Source organism: Phocoena phocoena, chromosome 11 (genome assembly GCF_963924675.1).
Source record: "Phocoena phocoena chromosome 11, mPhoPho1.1, whole genome shotgun sequence".
Lineage (NCBI taxonomy): Eukaryota > Metazoa > Chordata > Mammalia > Artiodactyla > Phocoenidae > Phocoena > Phocoena phocoena.
In genome coordinates this window covers 59782509-59804774 of record NC_089229.1, presented here as the reverse complement: position 1 = coordinate 59804774, position 22266 = coordinate 59782509, and positions in this window count along the sequence as shown.

The following is a 22266-nucleotide window of genomic DNA, read 5'->3' as shown; positions in this document are numbered from 1 at the left end:
CTCAGTTGCTTCCATTCCAGGATCCAGGTGAAGGCTGTGAGAAAAGATGAGGACAAGAAAACCCACTGGCTAATTCGGATTCCTCGGCAGGGAACAGAAATAGGAAACAGAAATAAATACCAGACACACTAATATTTATTATATTAACAGACAATTAGATAACACTTCATATAAGCCAGGCACTGTCCTAAGAGATTTACAGATATTACCTCATCTAGTTTCTGAGATAGGCACTAGCGTGATTCCCCATTTTACAGATGGGGGATCAAGGCAAAGGAGTCACATGGTTACACAGCCAACAGGCTCACACAGAGGTTGAACCACCCCTCAGAGGAAGGAGCTGAGAAGGAGAAAGTAGAGGTAAAGACACATGGACACAGCTACAGAAACGTAGGCGAGGAGGCGGGGAGGGGAAAGGAAAGAGCAGCAGGATGGCCGGGAGAGGGAGGGGAGGGAGGCGGGCTCCCTTTGACCCCAGGGCCCCAAAGATGCTATCAGGTCAGACCAGGCCGGAAAATCCTTCCTGGATCCCTCCACATTCCAGCCTCTGCGGGCTGGTTTTACAGCCTTGCGGTGCTGCCGGACACTGTTTATGGCAGCCCCATTCTCCAGCCCTTGTCTCCAGGCCCCAAAGGCATCTGGCCAGGCTGAGGGAGGCTCGTGGGGGCAGGGGTCCCCCCCCCCCGCCCCCGCCCAGCCTCCCAACCCCTCCTTTGAACCCTGCTGGGCGCCGGAAGGAGGGGACTGGGTGGGCGCCACAAGGGCCCCTTCCAGGCCCCTTCCAAGCTCCTTACTGAGTGTCTGGGGGGAGGATGCAGACTCCCAGGCATGGGCCACCCCACAGGGACCGAATCCCAGGACCAAATCCCAGCTCTGCCAGTTCCTCCCTGTGTGACCTTGGGCACATGATTTAACATGATTTAACCTTCCCCAGCCTCAGTTTACCATTATGTAAAATGAAAATAATAGTACCTCACGGTTATTTTGAGAATTTGACATATTATATATAAAGTGTCTGCCCCAAATTGTAGCTATTATTAGCTATTACAGAATTTGTAAATAAGGCAAAGAACTAGAGATTCCCACCCCATTTAGTGGTCCTAGAAATTTTCCACTAATTCTACCCTCAAGCCAGTCCCTATGCTACAAGCTGCCTCTGTCCCACCTCTCACCGAGGTGGGCCCCACCCCAGACCCTTCAGCCTCCACACCCTCTGCCTGGGCTTGGGTGTGTTGCCCTTGCCCTCTGCTGGCAGTGGGCAGAACTGCAGCCTCCTCTCCCCTCTGGGGCCTAGAAACCTGAGGCTTAGGAACGAAAGAAGAGCCAGGGAGGTGCAGAGGTTCTCCCCAGTGCTCCAAGTATCAGGGAAAACATCTGTGGAACCCAGAAAAGGACCAAGAGCAATAGGGCTCAGAGAGGTTTCGCAGTACGAGTCAAGGACTAGAACGTCTGTGTTCTAGGGAAAAGTTTGGGTAGATGAAACTGAATGGAAGAGGAGGGAGGAAGGAAAGTCTTCTAGAAGGGCTTCCCAGTGATGCAGGGAGAGAGGGTTTAGGGGAAGGGAATGAGAGAAAATGTAAGACAGCTCCTTTCCAGCGACGTGCCCACCTGACAAAGACAGGGCCGGTGGGGGGGGACATGGATTGGGAGGGATGTATGATGCCCCCAGACACGCTAGGAAAGGCGGGCACTAGGGTTGGGAGGAGGACGCCCTCGCGCACTCTCCAAGGATGGGAAGAGGTTAATTGAGTCTGTCTGCAGACAAGATAAAGACACCGGCAGAGCTGGAGCTGGTTCCCTGGAGTGTCTTCCAGATAACGCTCAGAACCTGGCCGAAGATGAACAACTCCCGGGGAGGGTTGGGAGAGAAGAGCCAGGAACTTGGCCTCCTCCACTCTCCCTCCCCCCTCACCACGCCCCCAGTCCCCTACCGAGGGAAACGAGGAAGTCGGACAACAGGAAAAACTTGTAACCTCGGCTGATCGCGCTGCATTTCCCTTCCTGGCCCCCAGGCACTGCGAATCCACGGATCTCCCCATCCTCTGCTCACCCACCCGTGCCCACCACTGGGCAATTTCATAAGAAGGGAGGTCAACCTTTGGGGACTCTAGGTGCTAGACCTTTCCTCAAAGTCATCAGCAACGAATCCTTGAGCAATGTCAAGGGCTGCAGGGCCGCAGTCCCTTTGGTCTGCATCCCCAGACCCTCCAGGAGGTCTGCTCTCCCCCCTCCAATTCCTTTCCCGCCAACTAGCCCCTCCCCACCCCACCACCATCCCAGCTGTCAAGAATTCCAAACAAGAGGCTGGGTGCCAGGCCCTGTGTTTGTGTTTATCTCAGGACAGGCTCTGTCTTGTCAGAAGCTGTCCCCTGTGCCTGACCTCCTGCCCTGCCCCCACAGCTCTGCTAAGAGGATACACTGAACAGGGATGCCCCGCAGGCAGGCCCTCCCCGGGCCGGGCCGGGGCCTCAAGAGTGTGGGGCTCATATCCTCACAGCAGCCTGAGCCCCAAACAGGTAGAGCTGGGCCTGTGAGAGGCCCCGCCTCACCCCTTTCAGAGGAGGGTCTTGAGGAAGGGCCTACAAAGAGGGCAGGGTCAAGAACAGGAATAAACACAGTGCATGGGAGAGAAACTGGAGATACAGAACCGAAACTGACCCTAAGCAGGTCATAAACAAAGCAGGACTATGGCAAATAAAGAGTGAAATTCACCATAAACAGAAGGTGAAATGGACAATGACAGAGGGGCCTGGGGTAGCTAAAAACATGATCACTGACCCCTTCCCAAGTGAGCCATGATGGGAAGGGGACCCGAGAGCACCTGGCCCAGGGAGAAGGAGGCCCAGAGAAGGGACAGCACGAGGGACAAAAGCTTACTGCTACCTGACGGGGCACCACACAAGGATGTGAGATGATGGAGCAAGAAGGATGGAGGTGAGACTTACAGAATGATTTCCTGGTGTCAAGGGCAAGAGTCATCTGCCACCACTTCACCTTTTCTGTTTGTCCTCACATCTCCCTTCCCTCCAACCCCACAGGGCAGTGGGCAGAGTCCCAGGAAGTAGCCAAGGGGAAAGATTCAGAAGCTGAGGCCTACTCCAAACCTCAGGAGACACAAGGTCCTGAGTAGGGTGGGTGGTATGGAAAGGAAGGTACAAAAGGAATCATCAGACACCCCAGCAAGAACAAAACACGGACTGCTGGAGCCAGCAGAGTTCCAAAGCCAAAGGTAAAGAACCAGCCATTGACCTTCCCTTCCTCCCTCCTCCCTTCTCCTGACTGTCTCACCTTCCCTTCCTCCCTCCTCTGGTCTCTACCTCCTCTACTTCTCCTCCTCTCCGGTGGCATCCACCCCGTTCCAAAGCATCAGGTTCAAAGGCAAAACTCTGAGTCCATCCCAGCATCGTTCTTCTATATCAACTGACCAGTCAGACTGAGATTGTGGGGACATCTGGCACATTTAGGACTTGCCTCTGTCTCTCTGTGTCTCCACACCAGGTCCCTCTCTTTTCACCCTGTCCCCCCTCCACACACACACACACACACACACACACACACACACACACGCACACACACTCATAAGTGCAAGTTGTCTTCATTTTCCTTTCACCTCTGTGTGCATATCCCCAGCAGCCAAGTCCTGCATCCATCTGAACTCTGGAAATCAGGAAGAGAAGGATGAAGTTGGTACCTGCCCTTGGAAAGGCATCCAGGTAGACCCCATTTGGTTCCTAATCTCTAAGCATGAGTCTGAGGGTGGGGGGAATGATGGGGCCTTATAAACCTTCCCAAATCTTCCTAGGACCAGGAGAAGGTCCAGACACTGCCAGACCTTAGAGCCATAACCTGCTCCACTGCTGTTCCCACCACCAGGGCACAATTACTATTCATAGTGCACAGCTGGGTGATTAATGACCTGATTAATAATTACTCAGGCTAATAAAATAATTAATTAATTTGGCAAGCCATTATTTATCTGTTCATCCTCAACCTGAAACTCTGCAACTAGGAGTTTGGGAATCTCCCCTCCAGGCTCTTTCAGAAATGTGATCATTAATGTGAGTAAGGAAGGATGGGGGATGGGACATCTCCATCCTGAGACCCTCCCAAGGTAGAAGAGAAGAGAGCCTGAGGGCTTTCTGAGAATGCAGATGGGAAGGGCTGAAACAAACCGACCTGGCAACTTCAAGCCCTGGAAGGAGCTGATGGGGTGGGGGGGAGCACATTTTTTGCGGGGAGGAGAGGAAACCATAACCGGGAATTGGGGGTGGGTAGCTGAACACCCAGCTTTGGGGAAATCTTGGATGTGTTCTCTCCAGCACATGACTGATGACACCATTTTCAACAAATGATCTTTATCTCGCCTCTTGTCTCCCAAATTTATGATTTCGCCCCCAAGCCCCAGGCTAAACAAGCAAGGACCAGGTGAGTCCTGGGGTGGGGAGGGGGCTGACTTGGGGTGGGGTCCAAGAATCAGTGGGGTGTCTCCAGGACTCTGCAGAGGGGAGAAGCCTCCCCCTATCATCTGTTTCTGGGCTCTTGAGAAATAAATCTCTGCACAGGACTTAGAATTGAGTTTCTAGAACCTACAGGGTCTGGACCACACCCCTCCCAATAGGGAGGGGAGCAAATAACAGAGAGAAAAGGGGGACAGCTGATCTCCTAGGGGCTGGGAAGGGAGGCAGAATCCAGCCCCAGGGCTGAGGGAGGGAGACGATTGGCATATCCAGCCAGTCTGTAAACGGGCAGGGTACCTCTGCTACATTTAGGCAGCGGGGCAGGCACGAGACAGGGATTCTCCATGTCTGGGGCTGAGCTACGGGTCGGCCGTTCACTGTAAGTTCGGACCTATATTAGACTGCCAGTGTGTGCGAGGACAAATAACCAAACCTTGCCCTAGAGGAGCTCAAGTTCCTGTTGGGGGAAAACAGACTTGTAAATAGATAATTCCCCCCCATAAGTGCCATAAAAAAGAGGTGTCTATGAAATCCACAGGAGCACAGAAACTTCCCACCTGGGGGTATCGGAGAAAAACAATCCAAAGAGGGGACATTTGAACTGGGCCTTGAGGAATGAGTAGGAATTTGCCAAGTGTAGATGGAAAGTATGTGCAAAGACATGGAAGACCAATATGTGCTTGGAGAGTTATGAGTAGGGAGGCAAGGAGGCAACCTATGATGAGACTGGAGGCCAGATCATCAAGGATGGAGGTGGCTTGAGCAGGAGTCTGGACCTTTTCTTGCAGGCAGTGGGGAGCTAGGAGAGTGACCTGCCCTGATTTGTGTTTTGGAAAGAGAAAATGGAAGGTGCAGAGGAGAGACGGTAGGCAGGGGGGTCCAGTCAGAAGCCTGAAGCATGTCCCGGCTGAGAGATCTCGAAGGTCTGGCCGGTTAGGACCAGGCAATGGCCCGGGAGCTGGGAGCAGGCAGGTTAGGTTTCAAGCCTCCATGAGTCTGGATATAGTTACTCTTAAGCCTCGAGCTGCGGCGATTTTCCTCACCACCCACAGCCATCGGACCAGCGTGGGAGCGGAGATGGGCAGGAAACCTGGGCTGAGGGATGGGGATGAACCGGACCCTCCTCCACAGAGCTGGGGAACAGGGGGATTTAGAGCCAGCCCTGGCTGGAGGGTCGGACTTCTGAGTTCAGTCCGGCTTCAGCAGGGGGCGTGGCCATGAGAACAGAGACAAGCAGAAACCCGCCCAATGGGTGGGCACAGGGGAGGGGCCGCGCGGCGGTGCCCCCAGTCGCCAGCAGAGGGCGCACGGGAGGCAGGCCGTATCTGGAGAGGACAGTATTGAGGTGGCCGCGCGGGCCGGGGCGCCCTCTGCTGGGGGTCTGTCCCGGAGGCCCGGACTCGCGGCTCCCACAATGGGGTCTCCCATCTCTGGTTTCCGGGGCCGCGCCCGCTGGGTTACACCCAGAATCCCTCAGGGAACTGGGGTCCTGCCCTAGAATATTGGATCCTAGATCTGAGACAGCCAGTTCTGGCTTGAACTCCCATATTTACGTAAAATAATACTTTCTCATCCATTCTTCTTTCCAACCGCCTGGAAGGTGAACAAGACAGGGGGTACATCGCCATTTCACAGATGGGGAAATGGAGGCTTCAAACCGAGGTCACACAGTTAGTAAGAACAAAATTTTAAAACCAGGCCTCCACTCCAAGGCTATATTTGATGTCCCTACTATGTGCTTATCAAGGTGTGGTCACTGTTCGCAGATGAAGGGTCACAAGGCAACCTAGAGTGCGAAGCGGAATACCGGCCCGGCTGGCGCTAGCAAGGCAAGCTTCCCGAAGGAGCCCTTTCCCAAGGGTACAGAGAGGACATTTAAGGAAGTGCTCTGAACGCGCCAAAGGAGGGGGTGCGGGGGGCCGAGGTGCAGCGGGAGCCAGTGTGCAGACCTTCGTGGAGATCTGTGCGGCCAGCGTGCGGTCCGAGACTCGAAACCTGAGCTCATCCAGACACAGCTCGCCGCATCCGGCTGGGGATGGGCCCCCAGCAAGCCCTAGGTGGGCACGGGTCGCAGGACCACCCTGAGTCTGTCCCAGTGGGTAGTCAGAGTGAGAGCACCTGGTCGGACGCCGCCTACCCTTCGGATCCTGCTGCCTCTTCCGTCGGGGAAGGTTGGCCACCTCCACCTAGGCTTCTGCCAACTGTGTCTCTTAAACTATATTACCTCTCGCATGCCAACAACCCCTGACGGGCTTCCATGATTTCGGGTAACTTGCCTCCAGCCCCTGGGTACGGGGTATCATCATCCCCTTACACCATACAGCACAGGTCTGACTCCAACAGGGAAGTCCTTCCTGGTGTCTGACCACCATTCCTCCTGCTGCAGCTAAACCTAACAAGTTAAAGTGGGTGCTTTAACTTTCCTTCTTTTAGCTAAACAATCCAAGCCTCCAGCCCCTTTTCCACATCCTATATCCCCATCCTGACGAGGCCTCCCTTTAGCGATCGTCGCGATCTTCGTTTCTCCTGCCTTTCGTGGTCAAAGTAATCCAAGGTGTTTTCTGATTGGTTGCCCCTCCCTTCTAATATCCCGTCTCAGTACAGGACCTCCCCAGCTGTACTGATATCCAAGTCCCCACTCGCCAGGGTCCATAGATGGCCTCAGTTTCCCCGGTAGGGAGTTGCGCTGCCTCTGTGGCGCCCTCGTGTTTTGTGAGGGTCCCTCCGCCAGCTTCTGAACAGGACACCGCCGCGTTCTTTCGTTCATCTCGAAAGCATTTATTGAGCGCCTACTCTGTGTCCGGCCCGAGTTCCTCGCCTCGACTCACTTGCAGCCCTCCGCTGCTCCTTAGGCTTAGAGGAAGGAGCGGGAGATCCAAGAGTGCCCATCTCCAGTCTGGAGCTCGAGGTGAGAGAGCTGGAGGTTATCTTCAGCCGAGTGAAGCCACCGGGGTAGGGCGGGGCTGGTCGGACGCCTGCGGGTCTGAGTGCTCCGGGGCCGCAGAGAAGACACTGCGCCAGGCGCCCCAGCCTCCCAGCGCTCTGGCCTTGCGCTGGATTTCCCATTCTTAGCGCAAGGAAGACCCCATGTGGCTGCTGTGGGAAGAGCGGCTGTTCCCAGCAATCCTTCATCCCATTTCCACACCGTAAAGACTCAACAACTGGCACTTCGGGAATAGTTTTCTTACCAAATCACAGGAAAGATAAGACAGAAAGAGTAGCACGTGTGACCGTGGTTAGACTTCTGGAAGGACTTCTCTAGAAGCGGTTGGGAGGACATCGCAATGAAAGGATGAAAGGAAACATGCCTTCCGACCTTCCCCTTCCCAGGCGTTGAGGACAGAAACATTTAGGAGGCTGGGGCGGGTGTGGGATTATCAGCCCCTGCCCCGCGGCTGCTTCCGCACTAAGGAAGCTCTCTCCAGCAAGGAAGCTCTGGTAGCGTCGCCTCCGGGGACGGTCCCTCTGCCCACGCCCTAGGGGTGGGGGGGCACAAGGTCGTCGGGGACAGGGAGGGGACTCCACGTTCGTCACAATAGATTGTCACGGCCCTGAGGGGGGACCGTCAGGGCAGGGAAGATGCACCCCGCACACACCCTCTCTGAATTCCTTTAGAGAGCGGAAGAGCACTCACAAGGCTGCGCCCCTCCCCCCCCCATGGACGCTGCTGGCGACCAAACCCGGGTCCGGGCAGTGTTAATTTGCATACATTTGCATACCCAGCTGCGCACAGCTGCATCCGGTTTTGGGCCATAAATTCGTGGCGGGTGGCTCCGGGCGAGCGGGCCCCACGCTGGGCGGGCCCTCTCTCCTTGCATCTCGGCCGTGCCGGTTCACGCCTCGGGCGCTAGCGGGTTCTCACGCCTCCCTGAGCCACCTCCCCCAGTTCGCGCCACCTTCCGGGCATCTGTCTGCCCCCGCCAGGCGCAGGCCAGGCCTAAAACCCCAAATCCCCGTTCTTCGTCTCTCTGGGACGCGACCCGGTCAAGCAACGAATTCACGTTGCTCTGATGCCTCGGGCCAGGGGCTTCTGGGCGGATTTTCCTGCCAGGACTAGTGCGTAGCCTCCTAGGTGGTAGTCCGGCCTCCTGAGGCACCTTGCCAAAAAACAGGTCTAATCATGGTCAGCAGCTTAAAACTCTGTGGACTCCCTAGGCTTGCAAAATAAAGCGTATATTGTTTCCTCTCACCAAGGAAAGCCCCTCACATCCTACCGGCATCTCTCTTCTTTACCTTTAGCCTTGTCTCCTGCATCGTAACCAGACCCAGGCACACAACAGCGTGTGCTTCGGTTACACAAAACCACAGGAGAGTCATTCAACTCCTCAGGAGCTCTCCTCCTCTGCCTGGCCTTTACCTGCTCCTCGTTTCCACCTAGACTGCCCCTCCCTCTTGTCTGCTTGACTAACACATCCTTAAATCGGTGCTAAAACGTCCCCTCCTCTGGGAGAAATCAGTTCCCTCCCTAATTTCTCTCACCTTTGGCAATTTGTAATGACATCTGTTAACATTTACAGTATAAACTTTTGGCCAGTTGCACCCACCAGATTGCTAAGACACGGACTATGTTCGTTGCTGTGTCCCAGTTCCCACGTTCCTGGCCCTCCTGCCCAGGAGATGTTCAGAAATACTGAATGAATGAATGAAGCTGCAATTGCCCCAGGCACTCGGAGTAGGACACAGCTGAGACACTGTGCTGGTCCCAAGCATCCTTTACATGACATCTGTGAGCCCACAGGAGAGCTCCTGCTCCCACCCCATTCCCTTTTGGTCCAAGCACCTCTCCAAGCAACAGAAAGATTGTGGGGAGTGAGAAACCAGGATTATGAGAGGAGAGCCAGTGCAGTGAAAGAGCAGTGGACTCAGAGTCATGGGGCCTAGGGTCAAACTCTAGGGCTGCAAGGCCTCAGCAAAGTAACTTCCTCCCACTGAGGCTGTTTCCTTAACTGGGAATAATAGGAATAATATTGACCACTTAATAGAGACTTCATAATGATTGAATGAAATAGTTCATGAAATGCTTACTCTGTGTTAAAAAGTGTTGGATTCCTTGATATTCCAGGCAGATGACGCGAGGATCCATCTTGTCCCTTCCCTGGGGAAGAGAGCACATCCGCTAACAATCCAAGCCAAGAAGCTTAAGGGATTGAGGTTTCCAGAGCCTCTGATTTCACCAGTGCGCATTCTGCAGGAACGTTTGGGACAGCAAGACATTCGGCGAAGTAGGGTGGAGGTCATACCAGCGTGTCTGATGAGGGCCGTCCTCACTGCTGTTCCCCTAATGGCTACCAGGGGGCAGCACAAACCCCCAAATCACATCAGGCTGCCTGACCGCTAGAGGCAAGTACCCTCCCTGGCTATCCTCAGAACTGAGTCCTGGTCCCTGACTCTCTTGTCTGTTCTTACCATCCCCTCTCCTGTCTCCCCCACCCCTCTCCCGGTGCCTCCTGTCTTTTTTGGTGGTTTCATGCTCTCTTGGTCACTTACAGCAGGCTCCCAGGCCCCCTAATTGCCCGGCCTCCCCTTGATCATGGCCAATCTTGCCCTAAGTAGGCATCCCAGGACTGGGGAGGACACAACTAAAAGCTCTGGGAACAAAACACAGCATGAAGTTCTGGGGAAGACAGACCTGGGTTCCAGGCCTGACTCTATCACTAATCAACTGCGACACCTCAGGCAATTCACAAAGGGCTTGGTCTCCTCTCAGAGTTGTGAGGTGTCAATGCATTCGTTGTGTGGAAAGCTCTACTTTGCTCTGTGGGTATCTTGTTCAACATTGATCCTTCTGACTCTGCCCAGGGTTCACCCTACCCCTGCTCAGGCCAGAGCCTCCCTCATACCAGCCCTATTTCCTGTCTGGTCTCAACTTCCTTGAACTGGTGACAAGACCCATCATCTTTCTGACATCGTCTTGGATACACATACCCCTCCCCCGCCCCATTCCACAGACAGGACATTTGGTGAAGTTGTCCCCATCAAGACTCATCAACTTTCTTTTATGGCGATGGTGTCCAGGAGGTGCTGGACACAACTCATGTGCCCCTCCCTCATGTGGTGCCTTTCCTTCGCTCCCCACCGTACCTCATCCTTCTCACCTTTCTTTTTACTCTTTTCTTTTCCTCTCCTTTTATACACCCACTTTTCTATTTCCTCTCTCCTCTTTCTTCTGGGACTCAGTTTCGACTTAGTTTCTTCCCATCCTCTCATCCTCTAGAAAGCCTATCCTCTCTCCATCCCAGTGTTTCCCCTGCTCTCCTAGGGGAGCTATCCATTGTCTCCCTCCAATACCCACCTCTGTCCTCTGTGCTTCCCTCCCAGGCCTGAGACACCACCAGGGCACTAAGGATTTAGGAGCCATTTTTGGAGACCCAAACTCAGAAACCAACATTTTCTGGTGCTTCAAGGGACATAATGTGCAATCTCACTGCTGGGACAGCATCACTGATAAGGGTATTGAGACCGAGACAGTCCCATGCAGAAAGCAGCAGGGCAGGAAGGAGGACTGGAGCTGGGGCCAGACAGTCCAGGCAGTGAGGGTCTTGCAAACCACGCTTGTGTTCTTGGTGAGTTTCACACTTGCTAGTGATGATGGAGACAAATCCAACCCACCTCAATGTCATATCATGTCATTTGTTAAATTATGTTCACATCCTGTTCACTGTCCATCTTTCAGAAAGTCAGTGTGTGATGACCATCCTCCAGCACCAGCTGTGTCCTGGACTGTGAAGTCAGAAGGCAGGGACGACATGTACTCCACCCGTAGAGCTCTTTGCTTTGAGAAGCCTCCAGGATACTCAGGAGGAGGCAGCAGGAGGCACGTGGACACAGAGGGGACAGAGAAACAGTTGAGGCCCAGACTTATAGGTCTGGGGCTCACGAGCCTTGTCATAAGTAATGGTTGAAATTATGAGAGTGCTTGAGCTCTCTCAGGAGGAGGAAACAGATGAGAACAAGTATTGAGGGTGGAACACGGGAACCACCACTAGTTCGAAGGTACGAAGCTGAGTTGAAGCAGCCAGAGAGGTAGAAAGGGGCCTTCCAGACCCCAGGTCCTGATAGAATTCATATGTAATACATTCATAATCATTTTATTTTTATTTATTTTTAATTAATTAATTTATTTTTGGCTGAGTTGGGTCTTCGTTGCTGCATGCGGGCTTTCCCTAGTTGCGGCGAGTGGGGGCTACTCTTTGTGGCAGCGCGTGGGCTTCTCATTGTGCTGGTTTCTCTTGTTGCAGAGCACGGGCTTTAGGTGCACGGGATTCAGTAGTTGTGGCATGTGGGCTTCAGTAGTTGTGGCTCGCAGGCTCAGTAGTTGTGGCGCACGGGCTTAGTTTCTCTCATAATAATTTTAAACAATAATTGTTAAGAATACATAGTGCTATTTGCATCCCACCTGGGCTACCGAAAACAAAAAAGAAAAAGAAAGAATACATAGTGCTATGGAACTATTTTATGATAAATGAAAGCATACAAAATGGTACACAATGTAAAAATAGGAATTTGTCTCCTATGGACAAAAATCTGATCAAGCGCACAAACATAGAAATATGTATTGTATTAACGTGATAGGATTATGCTTTTTCCACTTTTTTCTTTTATCAACTTTCTGTTATGATTATAAGAAAAGATAAACTATTTAGTGAAAAATGAAATAATTATTCAACATTTCAGCTGACTCTTCTCAGGAAACTGACACCTAGAAGGGAAAATTAACTTAACCAATATCACACAGCCTGTGTAAGACAAAGCCTGATAGAACTCTCACCTAATGATTTTTTTCCAGTGCCCGGGCTGTTCCTAGGCTGGTGCTTTGGCCCCAGAGCAAGGTCAGTTGTGAGCTTCTATTTGCTTCCTAACCTCTCTCAATCCACACTTTATCCTGCCACTCTCTGTGCCCTTACTGGCCTCCTTGCCTTTCCACCTGAACAGACTCAGTGCCTGCCATTTTCTGCCTCTGATCTGTATGGCTGTCCTGGTGCAGAGCTAAAAGCAGCTTTCCTTTGCCGCGATTAATGACTTCCTCCTCTTGGCCCACGAGGCACCTTCCAAAGCCCATCCCTAGCACAGTCCAAAGCACATTTCAATCATATTCATAAATGGTTTGGGGGTTATCTGTTGCCTGGAATTACCTAGGCCATTGCTTCCCCGCCGTTAGAGTGACTGAAGTTGGACGCCATGGAATTTAACACCTTCAGATGAGCAAAAACATATATTCAGAGAGTTATACTCAAATTAACACATCCCTCCAACTCTCATACACACACAAACCTGCCATTTCCTTGGGGGCAAAATTGGAGCTGTTTGCCCCATCCCTTCTGTGGAGGTGATAGCAATAGCTATTCAGTTCTGAATCTCTAATGAACATTAGTGCACCCCTATCTGCGGCCAATGGGGCCCCTGTGTGGCCAACCCCCGCCCCCCCACCAGCGCACTCTCCTCTCAGACCCTTCCTGGGACCGTCTGAAGCAGGATCGGGGATTGAAGGGAGGAATACCAGGATTGCAGGCCCTCCACCTCCCATGCCAGTGTGGAAACAGAAGTCATTCGGGGTGCAGAAGGGCCTTCCGAAGTAACTGAAAACATTTCTTAGATTTTCTGGGTGGTCATCCAGTCTAGAGCAAAGACTGTTCTAACTCAGAACACATGAGGGTAAACACTACATTGATTCACTGCCCAGAGCTCTTCAGAAGTGAAGTTCCAGCCAGCTGCGTCAGAGCGAAGAAGACAATATGCCTGGACACAGGAGATGCAGCTTCGGAGGGCCTTGCAGGCCCCTCTGTGAGCGTCCACATTCCTCGCATCTGTTCTGGCACATGGCACATGCGCCCCCTGCACATCATGTTTTTCCAAGCCTCTCATCTCCCATCCTTCCTCATTTCATTCCAGTCTCCCAGTTTTTCACGAGGACAGCCTTGTACCTGCTTCTCTCCCTCCCTCCCTCTCTCTCTCCCACCTCCTCCATCCAAGCTTGCAATTTCACCCCCAACCATCCCTCCTAGCCCAGCTCCTTAATCCAAACCAGAAACCCTCTTCTCTGATCCAAACCCTCAAATTCTCAATGACTGAAAAAAGCGTGGGTTGAAGTAAAGGGAGGGGATGAGAGGTCAGATCACTGTTCCTCACCTCCCTCTACAGGCAGACTGGGCTGCCTTTTAGGGTGAGGAAGGGAAACTGGGAACCGATCTGGGTTTGACCTACCCCATGATCCCCTAGGCTGAGGAATGGGGCAACGGGAGTCCCCCAGGAAGAAAGTTTTCACTCCCATGCTGAAAGGCTGCAACAAATTCACACAGAAATAAGGATCCAATTGGCTTAGCTGGACACTAAAAATCAGTGACTTCCTGCCTCGTTACAACACCCCAGACTCCAATCATCTCAACAGGGTTATGAAATTCTCAAAAGTGATCATCTTAAACATTCTAATGGAAACATATCACACAGGGAACTGACTTTGTAAGGATGGCAAGGTTTTCGCTCATCTACAAAATCATAAAGAAACAAATAAAAATAGAGACTGTTTTTCAAGGTTAGGAATCCCTGTTTTAGACATCATTGCTGAGAAAATCTGAAGGGCTGAGGGTGGAGAGATGCTTCAATCCCCAGAAAGAGAAAAATGGGCGATATTCCTCATCCCCACACCTCCAAAGGGGAAGTGGAAAAAAAAACCCTGTGTCCTTTTCTTTCCCTCTCAACCCCTTTCCTGAAGCCCCCTTACTTACTTCTACTCTTAGTAACATGGAAGTAAAAAACAGAGAAAAAAGGGAAAAGGAACTGATGATAAAAAAAGGGAAAAACAGGAACAGAGAAAGGATGAACAGGAGAAAAAGTCAGAGAGAGGCAGGTAGTTGGGGAGGGGAGAGAAGGGTAGAGAACACATGGAAAAAGAGAGTGTCCTGGTCTAGGAGCCGATGTGCCTGCACCCTCCCCATCCCCTTTGAGGAACAGGTAGCCCCAGCCCTGCTCTCTCCCAGGGCTCAAAGCAGCAGCTCCCTCCCCTCTGCCACCCAGCTTCTCCTGCAGACGGGACTGGAGTGGTAAGGCAGGAACTAGAGAAAGGGTGTGTGTGACAGAGGACAAAGGAGCACAGTCAGGCTCAGGTCTCTGAGAGCTGGCTCTCCAGGCTTTTGCCCGGAAGAGTTGAAACAGAAAGGAGCAGAGGGTTACAGCAGGGGTGAGAAGTTATGGCGGAAACAGGCTGCATAGAGAGGTGCTGCATGGTATTGGAAGTAGCAGGAAGGAGGGTCCATGCCGTTCCCACACAGCACAGGCAAGGGGCTTGGGGCCCCTGCCCTCCTCCCCTTCCCTGCAGAGCTCACCTGCCCCCACTCCCACCCTTGCCGCAGGTGTAGAAGCAGAATTTCATAAGCTGCAGCAGCTGTGGCCAATACCTCGGCTCCCCACCAGCTTCCTTCCGCAGAAGACAGCAGCGGCAGGAAGGGGGAGGGAGAGGAAAGGGTGCAATAATAACCCCAAAAACCTTTTCATCTCAGCAGCCCCCATATTTACCAGCAAGCTCAATTCTCGGCAGCTCTCTCTCTCCTTGGCTCATAACCAAATGATCGCACAAGGCTCTGCTGAGAAGGGGCGTGAGGCCGCTGAGCCGGCCTCACCTCCCCCAGTCTGGGAGGGGGCATCACATTATACGGAGAAAGAGATGCACCTGTTTCCAGAGGTGGTGTGGGGTAGAAAGAGCTCGTAGAGTCCCAGGTTGTTGCAAGAAAGATAATAATTTGATGGGGTTGAAATTAAATGTCCAAATTGAGGCTGCTTATGGACTTTGAAGGGGGTGGAGAGAACATGGGGTGCGGAGACCAGAAATGAGAAGAAAAAAAAGACAAAGAGAAAAACACACACGATGGAGTAGACAAAGGGGAGGAACCGTAAAAAGAATACAGACGCACAAATAAAGACAGAAGCTGAGAGAGGAGGGAGCTGGCACCTGGAAAACAAGATGTTACAGCTGCAGAGGCGGTGGGGGAAGCAGGAGAGCAAGGGGGAGGATAAAACAAAGGCTGAGGAGCCACGGAGCTGAGAGCCAGACCCTTCCATTCACGTGTCTTCACCGTGTCCACGACTTTAAGCGGGGGAGTCCGTGAGGGTTCTCTCTCATCCTTTAACCCCCAGCTCTGCTGGAGTAGCAGAGGGCACCGTACCGTGTGGCACGCTCGAACACCAGTTGGCCCAGCTTTGCTTTGTTTATCCCCCATCCACCCCGCAGGTCACACCCCAGGCTCGGGGATCAGCTCCGCGTATCCACAGGCTGTAATGGGCTCCCCTCTGTGTAGCCGCTCTCAACAGTGGGGCTCTCAGCCCCCAGCTCACACTTCCTTCCAAAGGGCGGAGGCTGCCTGGGGGGCTGCTTCCTCCTAGCAAGGCGATTTCAAGCCGTGCGCTAAGTGCAGACTCCCACACTGCAGCCCTCCATTTAGGCTGTCGGGGCCTGCCTGGACTTCCATGAGCTCTGCGGCCCTTTAGCGGAGACAAAAGGGAAGGCACAACTGGACGGCGAGGGCCTGGCCCAGCACACAGAGGCAGGGTTCCCGGGAGAAGACGAACGGTGCAGAGCTCGTCTGAGTGACGGCCAGGCAGGCATACCCCCTGACACGTCAGAGGGAAACAAAAGCCAAAACACAGTTGCTTAGGAGTGGGAGTGGGTGTCAAAACCCCAGAGTCGTGCTTCCTGATGAGCCCAACGCAAAATGGCACAATGGTAAGAGGACTAGAAAAAGATGGAAAGGGAAGGGGGTGAGCAGTCCCAGGCTGCAGAGTTAGGAAATAAATAACATTCTGAAAGGTCTGGCTCTGAAGTGGACCAAATGGCTCTCCTGTCCCATGTTTATGGGGTCATGGACCATTAAACTAGCCAACCTACAGATGTCTTCATAAGACTTTACGAGATTAGACTGGGGAGACCCTATAACTCAGCAGCAAGAAGGGAAAACAAGAGGGAGAATTGCAGATAAGAGATGGTGGAAAACGAGCGGAGGTGCCTCCCGGGAGGATGTCTGGGTTCTCGGATCCCTCCGTCTTCACTTCTCACTCCTCTGTGAGTTTTTGCCCACGTATCCATTAGATTCAGAATGGCATCAGGCTTGTATCACCCAATAAATGCTTGACTATCCACACACTCTTTTTCCTTCCTAATCCAACCTCCAACTGCCCCCACCATGACCCACAGTCATTAGACCCTCAGTTTCTTTGGTATTTGTGAAATCAAAATCAAATCAAAAGCGTAACAGCTCATAAATATAATTCACATGTATTGGGATTTTCAAACCTGATTCAGATTGTTTGTCCATGTGGTTTTCCACAAATTCTAATAACCAGGGGCTGACTTTTCTAGGGGTCCCCTGGGTTCCTAAGGGTTAATGTTTACTCTCTGAGCCATTTCAAGGAGACACCAGCTCCAAGACCAGGAAGGCATACAGTCTGAAGGGGTTACCGGAAGGAGCAGGGAACAGGATACACGTTCTCTTATTCCCTCAGGCTTGCGCCACCCTGTGGCTATCTGCACAAAGTCAGAGACCGACAATCCTTAGAAAAAAGCCCTTGCTCTCTAAGCCTCCCAGCTCTATCACAAACGCATGCGCAGCCACTGGATGACATTTGGGGCCCAAATTAACGAAGGAGTGTAAGACCCAGATTTTGGAAACCACCACTCAGGATCCGTATTTGAAAAGCAACCATTTATTAGAACCAATACAAGAGTATGAAAAGAGGGAAAAGAGGAGAGTGGAAGAGGGGGAGAGAATGAGGTCTGCATCAGATGTCAGTTGTGGAAACACATAAATTGCCTACTTTTAAACATTTACATTTAAAAGGCGAACATATATATATATATATCACTTATCCTAAAAAAAAAAAAATCAAAAGCAGACATGTTTGGCTGAAATAAAACCCAGAAACACAACCAAAACTCCCCCACAAACCAAAAAGGTCCATAGAGAATTCAATTTCCCATTTTTCCATTCAGAAATCTGGCTACAAAGTGTGATTTGTTTTGCTACTCAGGATGGTACCGACTGCTGAAAGAAACCCAGCCTCTGGAATCTCTCAGATCCCATCCTGTGGGAAGGGGTGAGAAGGCCTGTGGCCGTGGGCAAATCAACTCCTGGCTACTTGGCAGGATGGCAGACCGTGCTCTCTCCATCCTCCAGGACTCCACAGAACCGCCTGGTGCCGCCAGTGCGGTCAACAGAGGAGCAGAGTCCACTAAACACTGAGAACCAGAATGTGACTGCGGCAAGGGGCCAGGACCTTGTGCTTTTTCAGGCGTTACACATCTAGGGCCAAGGAGAGGGAAAGGAGAAAGAGCCCTGTTGGGGAGAGGAGCCAGCCGAGCCCCTGAACTGAGACGGAGAGCAAGGCTCTTGCGCCCACACCTGGGCAAATACAAAGTGTCCAAAGCTTTCCCAAACCAGAGGGAAGAAAGGTCAAAGTCAGGTTCAGACAGTGGACACCGAGAAAGAGATGACAGGTGCTGAACACAGTGAACTGGATGAAGCTTTCAGGAGCATCACTGCCCAATTCTGAGTGTTAAGCTTATCTCTAGAAAAAAAAATTTTCCAAGATGTGGCCCTTTTTTGGTAGGGGATGGAAGAAGTGGTTATGCTTATTGAACCAGCTGGTTCCTATGGGGAGGCAAAGGCTCGGGTACAGATACCACGAAGGGGTGAAGTGACCCAGCCGTCCTGGGATCGGTTCAGGGAGCAGCAAGCCAAGATATAAATCAAACCCACTGTGTGTGCTCTGCTCCCGAGACAACCCAAGTCTGTTCCAAGCCCATGGGGTATGGGACCTTAATTCCCAACCAGCAGAGAAAGCAGCAGCAGCATCCCTGATTCCCTAATCCAATGCTCTTGGGTCTCAAACAGCCTCTCTTTGTGGATGCAAGACATAAAATATACTAAGTGCTTTCCCCCGTAACATCCTAAGTTAAGTCTGGACTATTAGGACTTCAACATTCATGGAAACACTGTCAACATCTGAACTAGCAGCTTTGATGAGGGGTGGGGGGCAGAGAATTTGCCAAGGTCACTAAGTAGTTCCAACCTTGGGACAGCTCAGTGAGGACAAAAGCCTATGGCAGGCCTAGACCTCGGCTCAGGGCATCCTCCATCGAGGACCCTAAAGTATTCTAGCAACTTTGATTTACAATGCCTCACAACACCCCTGTGAGGTAGGTCAGTATTATTATCCCCATTTGACAGATGGGGAACTGAGGCATTGAAAGGAGTGACTTGCCCAAGGTCAGCCATTATGAATCAGTTGAGGAGGTTGGCACCATAGTCAGCATCCACTCAATTCTTGTCCATCCCCGGAGCATTTTACATCTTAAGAGTGCACTTGGGAGCAAAAGGAAGCCGGTAGCACACCTCACCCTGCAAACCAGATGAACTCAATCAACCCACAAGTATTAACTGATGGCCCATTATTTATCTAGCACAATGCAAGGAACCTTGAAGGAAGAAGTTGCTTCTGAAAGTCATGTGTTAATGGGTGTCTGGAAAATAAAATTACAGTTTAAACATTAAGGACATGAATTTTTTTTTTTTTTTTTTGCGGTACGCGGGCCTCTCACTGCTGCGGCCCCTCCCGTCGCAGAGCACAGGCTCCAGACGCGCAGGCTCAGCGGCCATGGCCCACGGGCCTAGCCGCTCCGTGGTATGTGGGATCCTCCCAGACCGGGGCACGAACCTGCGTCCCCTGCATCGGCAGGCGGACTCCCAACCACTGCGCCACCAGGGAAGCCCAGGGCATGAAGTCTTTTGTAAAGAAATGCTCACTTTACCTTAAGAGGTGAAGGACTAAGTCACACCAATTTCTTGAAGTTCTATACTGAGTAACCCAAATTCCTAAAATTCAGAGCGAAGAAAGACCACACTCAAGCAGAAAGCTAAGAACAACTTCCTCAGTGGTGGTCTGGGTAGTGCTCTGAGCTCCAAGGTTGGTGGGGAAAGGCCAGCCACTGCGGTGGCAGCAGCAACATTCTCTACAGGCTAAGCTAGGAACCCTAGAACCACCAAACACCCCCTGCTGCTACTCATCCCTCCCCACAATACCCAGGGCCAGCATCTTTCCAATCTTTCTGCCTCAGCTCAACCTCAGGAATTGCAGTATCTTCAAAAACAGTTAAGGATATAGGTGGTGACACTTACTTTTCCATTCAGGGAGAGGGTATAAAGTGATCTCTATAACTAGTCAGAAGACACTTGTCATATTCTTACCTCCTGCCAGAGGCATAAATCGTTAACAAAAGAAAAAACATGTTCCCCCCTCCTTTGGATTTACACTGGATTCTGGGAGAAATCACTATGACCCTTACCCTAAAACGAAGGGGAAAAAAACTTAAAACCACAGCCAGTCCTGGTTTAGAATCAAATCCTAAAGCTCCTGGAAACTGCAAAACAGTGACTCGAGCCTTAAAAGGGCCGTGACATGATGAAACTCTATCTTCTAAGGTCTTCTGGAAGGATCTCTAGGCAGGAAGCCCCTCCTTTCCTCCATACCTACTTGCAGTAGCCAGAGCAACAGGACCCTACATACCTCAGGAGCTCGAAGAATGATTTATCAACACACACAGTATAATGTTCACCAGGGATGCTCTAGTTCCAGGAAGGACCAACCGTTCCAAGACCTAAATATAAACCTTTTTTCATTGATGGCTGATCGCATTGGGTGAGACCAGGTGATGAGAAAGTTCAAGACTGATTAAAGCAGCAGTGACAGTTCAGGTTCAGTCTGTGTTGGAATTTCTCAGAAATCATGACAAACTGGCCACTGGGGCCTGGTCAACTGTGAGGGTCACACCTGCCAATGCCAGGGGACATCGCCAAATTAAAAAAAAAAGAAAAAAGAAAAAAAGGAGAGGAGAGAGAATGGCAAGAAGTTCATTGCATTCAAGTTGGCCTAATTTCTTGATAATAGTTTCCTATTAGATTTTCTGATTAATACTGATGGCTCTTACCTAGGCAGTGATAATTAGGTTTTGATCTATTGTGACATTAATGATCACAATCAGTTGACTCTGAAATTGTTTTAATTAATGGTTCTTCCCCTGTCAGCTGCCTCCAGTGCAGGTTCTGTCCCTTCCCCCACCACCTTGCTTTAACTCCTTCTCTCACTGACCTCAGAGACAAATATAGCATTGGAGGGTCTCTTTCTTCCCATGAACCAAGATTTTAAACTATCTTAAACTATTTCTCTGACAGAGGAGCAACATGTGATGATGTTAGGTGAAATGAGGACCAGGATAAAAGGCAAGAAAACACGCTCTCAACAAATAGGAAACATTCCATCTTAGAAAAACACCACAGTCAAGCATGATGTTAAAGTGGCAACGACAAGCTGAAGTAACTCTAAGAAGACGAGATGAGGTAGTTTAAAATCCAAGAAATCCAGCGCAAGCAAAAAGAAACTAGAATTTTTATGAAGCTATCCAAGGAACCTTCACTCTTGAGTCAACTTTCAATTATCCAACTCTCAATTATGCAGGCAGAGAAAAGTAGCATTTTTCCTGTGGTCACATGGTCAGAACTAGGACATTTCTTAAGGTCAGACTGTTTCTTCACAGGGCTAGGCCTCACCCTGGACCCCCCTAGGCTGATTAAATCCGAAACTCTGGGTCATGTGTATTTCTGGGAGAGGTTTCCACATAAGTGCCACAAGTCTCTGCTTAGAAATCCCCATCTTGAGGGGTTAAATAAAACTACACTGCCCAGAATAGATGCCCAGGTGTTACCAGATGTGCCCCAAGCCTTTTTTTTCTTCTTGGCAAATCTTCTGTCATTGGAAAGTATGTCCCTGTTTTAGGCTTCAGGCCAGCCTCATGTTAATTCCTTCAAAAGGGATGAGAAACTGAAAAAGGTATGAGCAACACTGATGAAGTATCCATAAGGAATACATTTTACAGAACCCACAATAAAGCAACAACACGTAACTGGATCTGCAACATAGCTAATACCTTCCACAAGCAAGGATTAACTACCTTTAATTACTTGGGCAAAGAGCCTCGAATAGGGACTGAAGCCAGGGGTTCTCAACCTCCACTCACCTTTCTCTTGTAGTAGCATTTCTAACCAAACCTGTTATCTTTATTTTCTGGAATAAAACAACCCCTTGTTGTGGTCCATCTATGGCCAGTTAGTTCAATTCACCCAAGATCACGTCTTTTCTACACACGAACCAGTTGTCACCCTCCTACTTTAGGGCCACAAACTATACCAACCAGTCAGTTGTCTCTGCCCTCAAGTATAAAATGTGTGCCCATTTGTAGCATTTATTACAATGAACTGGTAGTAGTTCATCCCACACCTGTATGAAAATTCTTTGAGGTCAGGGACTGCATCTTTTTGAACTTGGTATTCCCAGGGCCAAAAAATGTCCGTTGAATGAAATGCATGTTGATGTTCACTAAGGCGGCTGGAATGTGGATGGCGCGATAGAAATCCACCATGATTAATCTGGGGGGCGGGCAATTCCGAGCATGTGTTCTTGGGGGCAAGGCTGGTAACATCTCTATTTTTGAAAACATAACTTTTATGATTAGTGGTAAAGCCAAAATGAAACAAATACACTGTGTCCAGACCTTTCCTCTCTCTGACCTGACACAGGTATGCTTGCTTGGTGGTCTAATTACAAAGGTACAGATCTCAACACTCTAAAAACCTAAACCAAAAGGATGGAGTCATGGGTGCAAAATGAGCTTTTCCTTTGACCTAATTTGTGAGAAACTATTTCCACATTTCAAATCTAATGATATAACCCTTCCTGAAGTTCTCAGGTCACTGCAAACTTATTTTAGGCC